The sequence below is a fragment of the Cylas formicarius genome, unplaced genomic scaffold (assembly GCF_029955315.1).
Source record: "Cylas formicarius isolate icCylForm1 unplaced genomic scaffold, icCylForm1.1 PGA_scaffold_20__1_contigs__length_1931585, whole genome shotgun sequence".
NCBI classification, from domain to species: domain Eukaryota; kingdom Metazoa; phylum Arthropoda; class Insecta; order Coleoptera; family Brentidae; genus Cylas; species Cylas formicarius.
In genome coordinates, this window is record NW_026844268.1 from 1,788,912 (window position 1) to 1,800,969 (window position 12,058).

Genomic DNA, 12,058 nt, shown 5'->3' on the forward strand with positions numbered 1-12,058 from the left:
TCAAATTCTAGTCAAAATCGGCGTCTTTGGGCATTTTAGTAACGAAAACCTTAATAAACTATTAGATTTCGACGTAAGGCAACCTTTCTGAGTCAAATAGTTGCAGATTTCGATAAAATCTTAGTCAGAATCTGCTTTTTCGCCTCTTATTCTACCCAAATCTACCTTAGAAATGCAGATATATACTTAAAACACCTTCTATTGGGACAAATAATTGGTTTTCGCCCTTGATTTACGGAAGATTATAGCCAAAACATGCATTTTCATAACTTAGCGAACTGAAATCTACATTAAAACTGCAGATAACTACTTAAAAATTCACTTCCTTGAATTGATAATAGGTTTTTCTTTGTCATTTTAAACAGATTCCAGTCAAAATCGGCTTCTTCGATTCATATCGTATCTAAAACCGCATCAAAACTGCAAATATCAGTTTAAACTATCATTTTTTGATACAAACAGTTATATATTCATGTCAATATCTTTCAAATTCCAGTCAAAATCGGCGTCTTTGGGCATTTTAGTAACGAAAACCTTAATAAACTATTAGATTTCGACGTAGGGCAACCTTTCTGAGTCAAATAGTTGCCGATTTCGATAAAGTCTTAGTCAGAATCTGCTTTTTCGCCTCTTATTGTACCCAAATCTACCTTAGAAATGCAGATATATACTTAAAACACCTTCTTTTGGGACAAATAATTGGTTTTCGCCCTCGATTTACGGAAGATTATAGCCAAAACATGCATTTTCATAACTTAGCGAACTGAAATCTACATTAAAACTGCAGATAACTACTTAAAAATTCACTTCCTTGGATTGATAATAGGTTTTTCTTTGTCATTTTAAACAGATTCCAGTCAAAATCGGCTTCTTCGATTCATATCGTATCTAAAACCGAATCAAAACTGCAAATATCAGTTTAAGCTATCATTTTTTGATACAAACAGTTATATATTCATGTCAATATCTTTCAAATTCTAGTCAAAATCCTCGTCTTTGGGCATTTTAGTAACGAAAACCTTAATAAACTATTAGATTTCGACGTAAGTCAACCTTTCTGAGTCAAATAGTTGCGATTTCGATAAAATCTTAGTCAGAATCTGCTTTTTCGCCTCTTATTGTACCCAAATCTACCTTAGAAATGCAGATATATACTTAAAACACCTTCTTTTGGGACAAATAATTGGTTTTCGCCCTTGATTTACGGAAGATTATAGCCAAAACATGCATTTTCATAACTTAGCGAACTGAAATCTACATTGAAACTGCAGATAACTACTTAAAAATTCACTTCCTTGAATTGATAATAGGTTTTTCTTTGTCATTTTAAACAGATTCCAGTCAAAATCGGCTTCTTCGACTCATATCGTACCTAAAACCGCATCAAATTTGCAAATATCAGTTTAAACTATCATTTTTTGATACAAACAGTTATATATTCATGTCAATATCTTTCAATTTCAGAATCTGCTTTTTCGCCTCTTGTTGTACCCAAATCTACTTTAGAAATGCAGATATATACTTAAAACACCTTCTTTTGGGACAAATAATTGGTTTTCGCCCTTGATTTACGGAAGATTATAGCCAAAACATGCATTTTCATAACTTAGCGAACTGAAATCTACATTAAAACTGCAGATAACTACTTAAAAATTCACTTCCTTGAATTGATAATAGGTTTTTCTTTGTCATTTTAAACAGATTCCAGTCAAAATCGGCTTCTTCGACTCATATCGTACCTAAAACCGCATCAAAACTGCAAATATCAGTTTAAACTATCATTTTTTGATACAAACAGTTATATATTCATGTCAATATCTTTCAAATTCTAGTCAAAATCGGCGTCTTTGGGCATTTTAGTAACGAAAACCTTAATAAACTATTAGATTTCGACGTAAGGCAACCTTTCTGAGTCAAATAGTTGCCGATTTCGATAAAATCTTAGTCAGAATCTGCTTTTTCGCCTCTTATTGTACCCAAATCTACCTTAGAAATGCAGATATATACTTAAAACACCTTCTTTTGGGACAAATAATTGGTTTTCGCCCTTGATTTACGGAAGATTATAGCCAAAACATGCATTTTCATAACTTAGCGAACTGAAATCTACATTAAAACTGCAGATAACTACTTAAAAATTCACTTCCTTGAATTGATAATAGGTTTTTCTTTGTCATTTTAAACAGATTTCAGTCAAAATCGGCTTCTTCGATTCATATCGTATCTAAAACCGCATCAAAACTGCAAATATCAGTTTAAACTATCATTTTTTGATACAAACAGTTATATATTCATGTCAATATCTTTCAATTTCAGAATCTGCTTTTTCGCCTCTTGTTGTACCCAAATCTACTTTAGAAATGCAGATATATACTTAAAACACCTTCTTTTGGGACAAATAATTGGTTTTCGCCCTTGATTTACGGAAGATTATAACCAAAACATGCATTTTCATAACTTAGCGAACTGAAATCTACATTAAAACTGCAGATAACTACTTAAAAATTCACTTCCTTGAATTGATAATAGGTTTTTCTTTGTCATTTTAAACAGATTCCAGTCAAAATCGGCTTCTTCGATTCATATCGTATCTAAAACCGCATCAAAACTGCAAATATCAGTTTAAACTATCATTTTTTGATACAAACAGTTATATATTCATGTCAATATCTTTCAAATTCTAGTCAAAATCGGCGTCTTTGGGCATTTTAGTAACGAAAACCTTAATAAACTATTAGATTTCGACGTAAGGCAACCTTTCTGAGTCAAATAGTTGCAGATTTCGATAAAATCTTAGTCAGAATCTGCTTTTTCGCCTCTTATTGTACCCAAATCTACCTTAGAAATGCAGATATATACTTAAAACACCTTCTATTGGGACAAATAATTGGTTTTCGCCCTTGATTTACGGAAGATTATAGCCAAAACATGCATTTTCATAACTTAGCGAACTGAAATCTACATTAAAACTGCAGATAACTACTTAAAAATTCACTTCCTTGAATTGATAATAGGTTTTTCTTTGTCATTTTAAACAGATTCCAGTCAAAATCGGCTTCTTCGATTCATATCGTATCTAAAACCGCATCAAAACTGCAAATATCAGTTTAAACTATCATTTTTTGATACAAACAGTTATATATTCATGTCAATATCTTTCAAATTCCAGTCAAAATCGGCGTCTTTGGGCATTTTAGTAACGAAAACCTTAATAAACTATTAGATTTCGACGTAGGGCAACCTTTCTGAGTCAAATAGTTGCCGATTTCGATAAAGTCTTAGTCAGAATCTGCTTTTTCGCCTCTTATTGTACCCAAATCTACCTTAGAAATGCAGATATATACTTAAAACACCTTCTTTTGGGACAAATAATTGGTTTTCGCCCTCGATTTACGGAAGATTATAGCCAAAACATGCATTTTCATAACTTAGCGAACTGAAATCTACATTAAAACTGCAGATAACTACTTAAAAATTCACTTCCTTGGATTGATAATAGGTTTTTCTTTGTCATTTTAAACAGATTCCAGTCAAAATCGGCTTCTTCGATTCATATCGTATCTAAAACCGAATCAAAACTGCAAATATCAGTTTAAGCTATCATTTTTTGATACAAACAGTTATATATTCATGTCAATATCTTTCAAATTCTAGTCAAAATCCTCGTCTTTGGGCATTTTAGTAACGAAAACCTTAATAAACTATTAGATTTCGACGTAAGTCAACCTTTCTGAGTCAAATAGTTGCGATTTCGATAAAATCTTAGTCAGAATCTGCTTTTTCGCCTCTTATTGTACCCAAATCTACCTTAGAAATGCAGATATATACTTAAAACACCTTCTTTTGGGACAAATAATTGGTTTTCGCCCTTGATTTACGGAAGATTATAGCCAAAACATGCATTTTCATAACTTAGCGAACTGAAATCTACATTGAAACTGCAGATAACTACTTAAAAATTCACTTCCTTGAATTGATAATAGGTTTTTCTTTGTCATTTTAAACAGATTCCAGTCAAAATCGGCTTCTTCGACTCATATCGTACCTAAAACCGCATCAAATTTGCAAATATCAGTTTAAACTATCATTTTTTGATACAAACAGTTATATATTCATGTCAATATCTTTCAATTTCAGAATCTGCTTTTTCGCCTCTTGTTGTACCCAAATCTACTTTAGAAATGCAGATATATACTTAAAACACCTTCTTTTGGGACAAATAATTGGTTTTCGCCCTTGATTTACGGAAGATTATAGCCAAAACATGCATTTTCATAACTTAGCGAACTGAAATCTACATTAAAACTGCAGATAACTACTTAAAAATTCACTTCCTTGAATTGATAATAGGTTTTTCTTTGTCATTTTAAACAGATTCCAGTCAAAATCGGCTTCTTCGACTCATATCGTACCTAAAACCGCATCAAAACTGCAAATATCAGTTTAAACTATCATTTTTTGATACAAACAGTTATATATTCATGTCAATATCTTTCAAATTCTAGTCAAAATCGGCGTCTTTGGGCATTTTAGTAACGAAAACCTTAATAAACTATTAGATTTCGACGTAAGGCAACCTTTCTGAGTCAAATAGTTGCCGATTTCGATAAAATCTTAGTCAGAATCTGCTTTTTCGCCTCTTATTGTACCCAAATCTACCTTAGAAATGCAGATATATACTTAAAACACCTTCTTTTGGGACAAATAATTGGTTTTCGCCCTTGATTTACGGAAGATTATAGCCAAAACATGCATTTTCATAACTTAGCGAACTGAAATCTACATTAAAACTGCAGATAACTACTTAAAAATTCACTTCCTTGAATTGATAATAGGTTTTTCTTTGTCATTTTAAACAGATTTCAGTCAAAATCGGCTTCTTCGATTCATATCGTATCTAAAACCGCATCAAAACTGCAAATATCAGTTTAAACTATCATTTTTTGATACAAACAGTTATATATTCATGTCAATATCTTTCAATTTCAGAATCTGCTTTTTCGCCTCTTGTTGTACCCAAATCTACTTTAGAAATGCAGATATATACTTAAAACACCTTCTTTTGGGACAAATAATTGGTTTTCGCCCTTGATTTACGGAAGATTATAACCAAAACATGCATTTTCATAACTTAGCGAACTGAAATCTACATTAAAACTGCAGATAACTACTTAAAAATTCACTTCCTTGAATTGATAATAGGTTTTTCTTTGTCATTTTAAACAGATTCCAGTCAAAATCGGCTTCTTCGATTCATATCGTATCTAAAACCGCATCAAAACTGCAAATATCAGTTTAAACTATCATTTTTTGATACAAACAGTTATATATTCATGTCAATATCTTTCAAATTCTAGTCAAAATCGGCGTCTTTGGGCATTTTAGTAACGAAAACCTTAATAAACTATTAGATTTCGACGTAAGGCAACCTTTCTGAGTCAAATAGTTGCAGATTTCGATAAAATCTTAGTCAGAATCTGCTTTTTCGCCTCTTATTGTACCCAAATCTACCTTAGAAATGTTAAAACACCTTCTTTTGGGACAAATAACTGGTTTTTGCCCTTGATTTACGGAAGATTATAGCCAAAACATGCATTTTCATAACTTAGCGAACTGAAATCTACATTAAAACTGCAGATAACTACTTAAAAATTCACTTCCTTGAATTGATAATAGGTTTTTCTTTGTCATTTTAAACAGATTCCAGTCAAAATCGGCTTCTTCGACTCATATCGTACCTAAAACCGCATCAAATTTGCAAATATCAGTTTAAACTATCATTTTTTGATACAAACAGTTATATATTCATGTCAATATCTTTCAAATTCTAGTCAAAATCGGCGTCTTTGGGCATTTTAGTAACGAAAACCTTAATAAACTATTAGATTTCGACGTAAGGCAACCTTTCTGAGTCAAATAGTTGCCGATTTCGATAAAATCTTAGTCAGAATCTGCTTTTTCGCCTCTTATTGTACCCAAATCTACCTTAGAAATGCAGATATATACTTAAAACACCTTCTTTTGGGACAAATAATTGGTTTTCGCCCTTGATTTACGGAAGATTATAGCCAAAACATGCATTTTCATAACTTAGCGAACTGAAATCTACATTAAAACTGCAGATAACTACTTAAAAATTCACTTCCTTGAATTGATAATAGGTTTTTCTTTGTCATTTTAAACAGATTCCAGTCAAAATCGGCTTCTTCGACTCATATCGTACCTAAAACCGCATCAAAACTGCAAATATCAGTTTAAACTATCATTTTTTGATACAAACAGTTATATATTCATGTCAATATCTTTCAAATTCTAGTCAAAATCGGCGTCTTTGGGCATTTTAGTAACGAAAACCTTAATAAACTATTAGATTTCGACGTAAGGCAACCTTTCTGAGTCAAATAGTTGCCGATTTCGATAAAATCTTAGTCAGAATCTGCTTTTTCGCCTCTTATTGTACCCAAATCTACCTTAGAAATGCAGATATATACTTAAAACACCTTCTTTTGGGACAAATAATTGGTTTTCGCCCTTGATTTACGGAAGATTATAGCCAAAACATGCATTTTCATAACTTAGCGAACTGAAATCTACATTAAAACTGCAGATAACTACTTAAAAATTCACTTCCTTGAATTGATAATAGGTTTTTCTTTGTCATTTTAAACAGATTTCAGTCAAAATCGGCTTCTTCGATTCATATCGTATCTAAAACCGCATCAAAACTGCAAATATCAGTTTAAACTATCATTTTTTGATACAAACAGTTATATATTCATGTCAATATCTTTCAATTTCAGAATCTGCTTTTTCGCCTCTTGTTGTACCCAAATCTACTTTAGAAATGCAGATATATACTTAAAACACCTTCTTTTGGGACAAATAATTGGTTTTCGCCCTTGATTTACGGAAGATTATAACCAAAACATGCATTTTCATAACTTAGCGAACTGAAATCTACATTAAAACTGCAGATAACTACTTAAAAATTCACTTCCTTGAATTGATAATAGGTTTTTCTTTGTCATTTTAAACAGATTCCAGTCAAAATCGGCTTCTTCGATTCATATCGTATCTAAAACCGCATCAAAACTGCAAATATCAGTTTAAACTATCATTTTTTGATACAAACAGTTATATATTCATGTCAATATCTTTCAAATTCTAGTCAAAATCGGCGTCTTTGGGCATTTTAGTAACGAAAACCTTAATAAACTATTAGATTTCGACGTAAGGCAACCTTTCTGAGTCAAATAGTTGCAGATTTCGATAAAATCTTAGTCAGAATCTGCTTTTTCGCCTCTTATTCTACCCAAATCTACCTTAGAAATGCAGATATATACTTAAAACACCTTCTATTGGGACAAATAATTGGTTTTCGCCCTTGATTTACGGAAGATTATAGCCAAAACATGCATTTTCATAACTTAGCGAACTGAAATCTACATTAAAACTGCAGATAACTACTTAAAAATTCACTTCCTTGAATTGATAATAGGTTTTTCTTTGTCATTTTAAACAGATTCCAGTCAAAATCGGCTTCTTCGATTCATATCGTATCTAAAACCGCATCAAAACTGCAAATATCAGTTTAAACTATCATTTTTTGATACAAACAGTTATATATTCATGTCAATATCTTTCAAATTCCAGTCAAAATCGGCGTCTTTGGGCATTTTAGTAACGAAAACCTTAATAAACTATTAGATTTCGACGTAGGGCAACCTTTCTGAGTCAAATAGTTGCCGATTTCGATAAAGTCTTAGTCAGAATCTGCTTTTTCGCCTCTTATTGTACCCAAATCTACCTTAGAAATGCAGATATATACTTAAAACACCTTCTTTTGGGACAAATAATTGGTTTTCGCCCTCGATTTACGGAAGATTATAGCCAAAACATGCATTTTCATAACTTAGCGAACTGAAATCTACATTAAAACTGCAGATAACTACTTAAAAATTCACTTCCTTGGATTGATAATAGGTTTTTCTTTGTCATTTTAAACAGATTCCAGTCAAAATCGGCTTCTTCGATTCATATCGTATCTAAAACCGAATCAAAACTGCAAATATCAGTTTAAGCTATCATTTTTTGATACAAACAGTTATATATTCATGTCAATATCTTTCAAATTCTAGTCAAAATCCTCGTCTTTGGGCATTTTAGTAACGAAAACCTTAATAAACTATTAGATTTCGACGTAAGTCAACCTTTCTGAGTCAAATAGTTGCGATTTCGATAAAATCTTAGTCAGAATCTGCTTTTTCGCCTCTTATTGTACCCAAATCTACCTTAGAAATGCAGATATATACTTAAAACACCTTCTTTTGGGACAAATAATTGGTTTTCGCCCTTGATTTACGGAAGATTATAGCCAAAACATGCATTTTCATAACTTAGCGAACTGAAATCTACATTGAAACTGCAGATAACTACTTAAAAATTCACTTCCTTGAATTGATAATAGGTTTTTCTTTGTCATTTTAAACAGATTCCAGTCAAAATCGGCTTCTTCGACTCATATCGTACCTAAAACCGCATCAAATTTGCAAATATCAGTTTAAACTATCATTTTTTGATACAAACAGTTATATATTCATGTCAATATCTTTCAATTTCAGAATCTGCTTTTTCGCCTCTTGTTGTACCCAAATCTACTTTAGAAATGCAGATATATACTTAAAACACCTTCTTTTGGGACAAATAATTGGTTTTCGCCCTTGATTTACGGAAGATTATAACCAAAACATGCATTTTCATAACTTAGCGAACTGAAATCTACATTAAAACTGCAGATAACTACTTAAAAATTCACTTCCTTGAATTGATAATAGGTTTTTCTTTGTCATTTTAAACAGATTCCAGTCAAAATCGGCTTCTTCGATTCATATCGTATCTAAAACCGCATCAAAACTGCAAATATCAGTTTAAACTATCATTTTTTGATAGAAACAGTTATATATTCATGTCAATATCTTTCAAATTCTAGTCAAAATCGGCGTCTTTGGGCATTTTAGTAACGAAAACCTTAATAAACTATTAGATTTCGACGTAAGGCAACCTTTCTGAGTCAAATAGTTGCCGATTTCGATAAAATCTTAGTCAGAATCTGCTTTTTCGCCTCTTATTCTACCCAAATCTACCTTAGAAATGCAGATATATACTTAAAACACCTTCTATTGGGACAAATAATTGGTTTTCGCCCTTGATTTACGGAAGATTATAGCCAAAACATGCATTTTCATAACTTAGCGAACTGAAATCTACATTAAAACTGCAGATAACTACTTAAAAATTCACTTCCTTGAATTGATAATAGGTTTTTCTTTGTCATTTTAAACAGATTCCAGTCAAAATCGGCTTCTTCGATTCATATCGTATCTAAAACCGCATCAAAACTGCAAATATCAGTTTAAACTATCATTTTTTGATACAAACAGTTATATATTCATGTCAATATCTTTCAAATTCCAGTCAAAATCGGCGTCTTTGGGCATTTTAGTAACGAAAACCTTAATAAACTATTAGATTTCGACGTAGGGCAACCTTTCTGAGTCAAATAGTTGCCGATTTCGATAAAGTCTTAGTCAGAATCTGCTTTTTCGCCTCTTATTGTACCCAAATCTACCTTAGAAATGCAGATATATACTTAAAACACCTTCTTTTGGGACAAATAATTGGTTTTCGCCCTCGATTTACGGAAGATTATAGCCAAAACATGCATTTTCATAACTTAGCGAACTGAAATCTACATTAAAACTGCAGATAACTACTTCAAAATTCACTTCCTTAAATTGATAATAGGTTTTTCTTTGTCATTTTAAACAGATTCCAGTCAAAATCGGCTTCTTCGATTCATATCGTATCTAAAACCGAATCAAAACTGCAAATATCAGTTTAAGCTATCATTTTTTGATACAAACAGTTATATATTCATGTCAATATCTTTCAAATTCTAGTCAAAATCGGCGTCTTTGGGCATTTTAGTAACGAAAACCTTAATAAACTATTAGATTTCGACGTAAGTCAACCTTTCTGAGTCAAATAGTTGCGATTTCGATAAAATCTTAGTCAGAATCTGCTTTTTCGCCTCTTATTGTACCCAAATCTACCTTAGAAATGCAGATATATACTTAAAACACCTTCTTTTGGGACAAATAATTGGTTTTCGCCCTTGATTTACGGAAGATTATAGCCAAAACATGCATTTTCATAACTTAGCGAACTGAAATCTACATTGAAACTGCAGATAACTACTTAAAAATTCACTTCCTTGAATTGATAATAGGTTTTTCTTTGTCATTTTAAACAGATTCCAGTCAAAATCGGCTTCTTCGACTCATATCGTACCTAAAACCGCATCAAATTTGCAAATATCAGTTTAAACTATCATTTTTTGATACAAACAGTTATATATTCATGTCAATATCTTTCAATTTCAGAATCTGCTTTTTCGCCTCTTGTTGTACCCAAATCTACTTTAGAAATGCAGATATATACTTAAAACACCTTCTTTTGGGACAAATAATTGGTTTTCGCCCTTGATTTACGGAAGATTATAACCAAAACATGCATTTTCATAACTTAGCGAACTGAAATCTACATTAAAACTGCAGATAACTACTTAAAAATTCACTTCCTTGAATTGATAATAGGTTTTTCTTTGTCATTTTAAACAGATTCCAGTCAAAATCGGCTTCTTCGATTCATATCGTATCTAAAACCGCATCAAAACTGCAAATATCAGTTTAAACTATCATTTTTTGATAGAAACAGTTATATATTCATGTCAATATCTTTCAAATTCTAGTCAAAATCGGCGTCTTTGGGCATTTTAGTAACGAAAACCTTAATAAACTATTAGATTTCGACGTAAGGCAACCTTTCTGAGTCAAATAGTTGCCGATTTCGATAAAATCTTAGTCAGAATCTGCTTTTTCGCCTCTTATTCTACCCAAATCTACCTTAGAAATGCAGATATATACTTAAAACACCTTCTATTGGGACAAATAATTGGTTTTCGCCCTTGATTTACGGAAGATTATAGCCAAAACATGCATTTTCATAACTTAGCGAACTGAAATCTACATTAAAACTGCAGATAACTACTTAAAAATTCACTTCCTTGAATTGATAATAGGTTTTTCTTTGTCATTTTAAACAGATTCCAGTCAAAATCGGCTTCTTCGATTCATATCGTATCTAAAACCGCATCAAAACTGCAAATATCAGTTTAAACTATCATTTTTTGATACAAACAGTTATATATTCATGTCAATATCTTTCAAATTCCAGTCAAAATCGGCGTCTTTGGGCATTTTAGTAACGAAAACCTTAATAAACTATTAGATTTCGACGTAGGGCAACCTTTCTGAGTCAAATAGTTGCCGATTTCGATAAAGTCTTAGTCAGAATCTGCTTTTTCGCCTCTTATTGTACCCAAATCTACCTTAGAAATGCAGATATATACTTAAAACACCTTCTTTTGGGACAAATAATTGGTTTTCGCCCTCGATTTACGGAAGATTATAGCCAAAACATGCATTTTCATAACTTAGCGAACTGAAATCTACATTAAAACTGCAGATAACTACTTCAAAATTCACTTCCTTAAATTGATAATAGGTTTTTCTTTGTCATTTTAAACAGATTCCAGTCAAAATCGGCTTCTTCGATTCATATCGTATCTAAAACCGAATCAAAACTGCAAATATCAGTTTAAGCTATCATTTTTTGATACAAACAGTTATATATTCATGTCAATATCTTTCAAATTCTAGTCAAAATCGGCGTCTTTGGGCATTTTAGTAACGAAAACCTTAATAAACTATTAGATTTCGACGTAAGTCAACCTTTCTGAGTCAAATAGTTGCGATTTCGATAAAATCTTAGTCAGAATCTGCTTTTTCGCCTCTTATTGTACCCAAATCTACCTTAGAAATGCAGATATATACTTAAAACACCTTCTTTTGGGACAAATAATTGGTTTTCGCCCTTGATTTACGGAAGATTATAGCCAAAACATGCATTTTCATAACTTAGCGAACTGAAATCTACA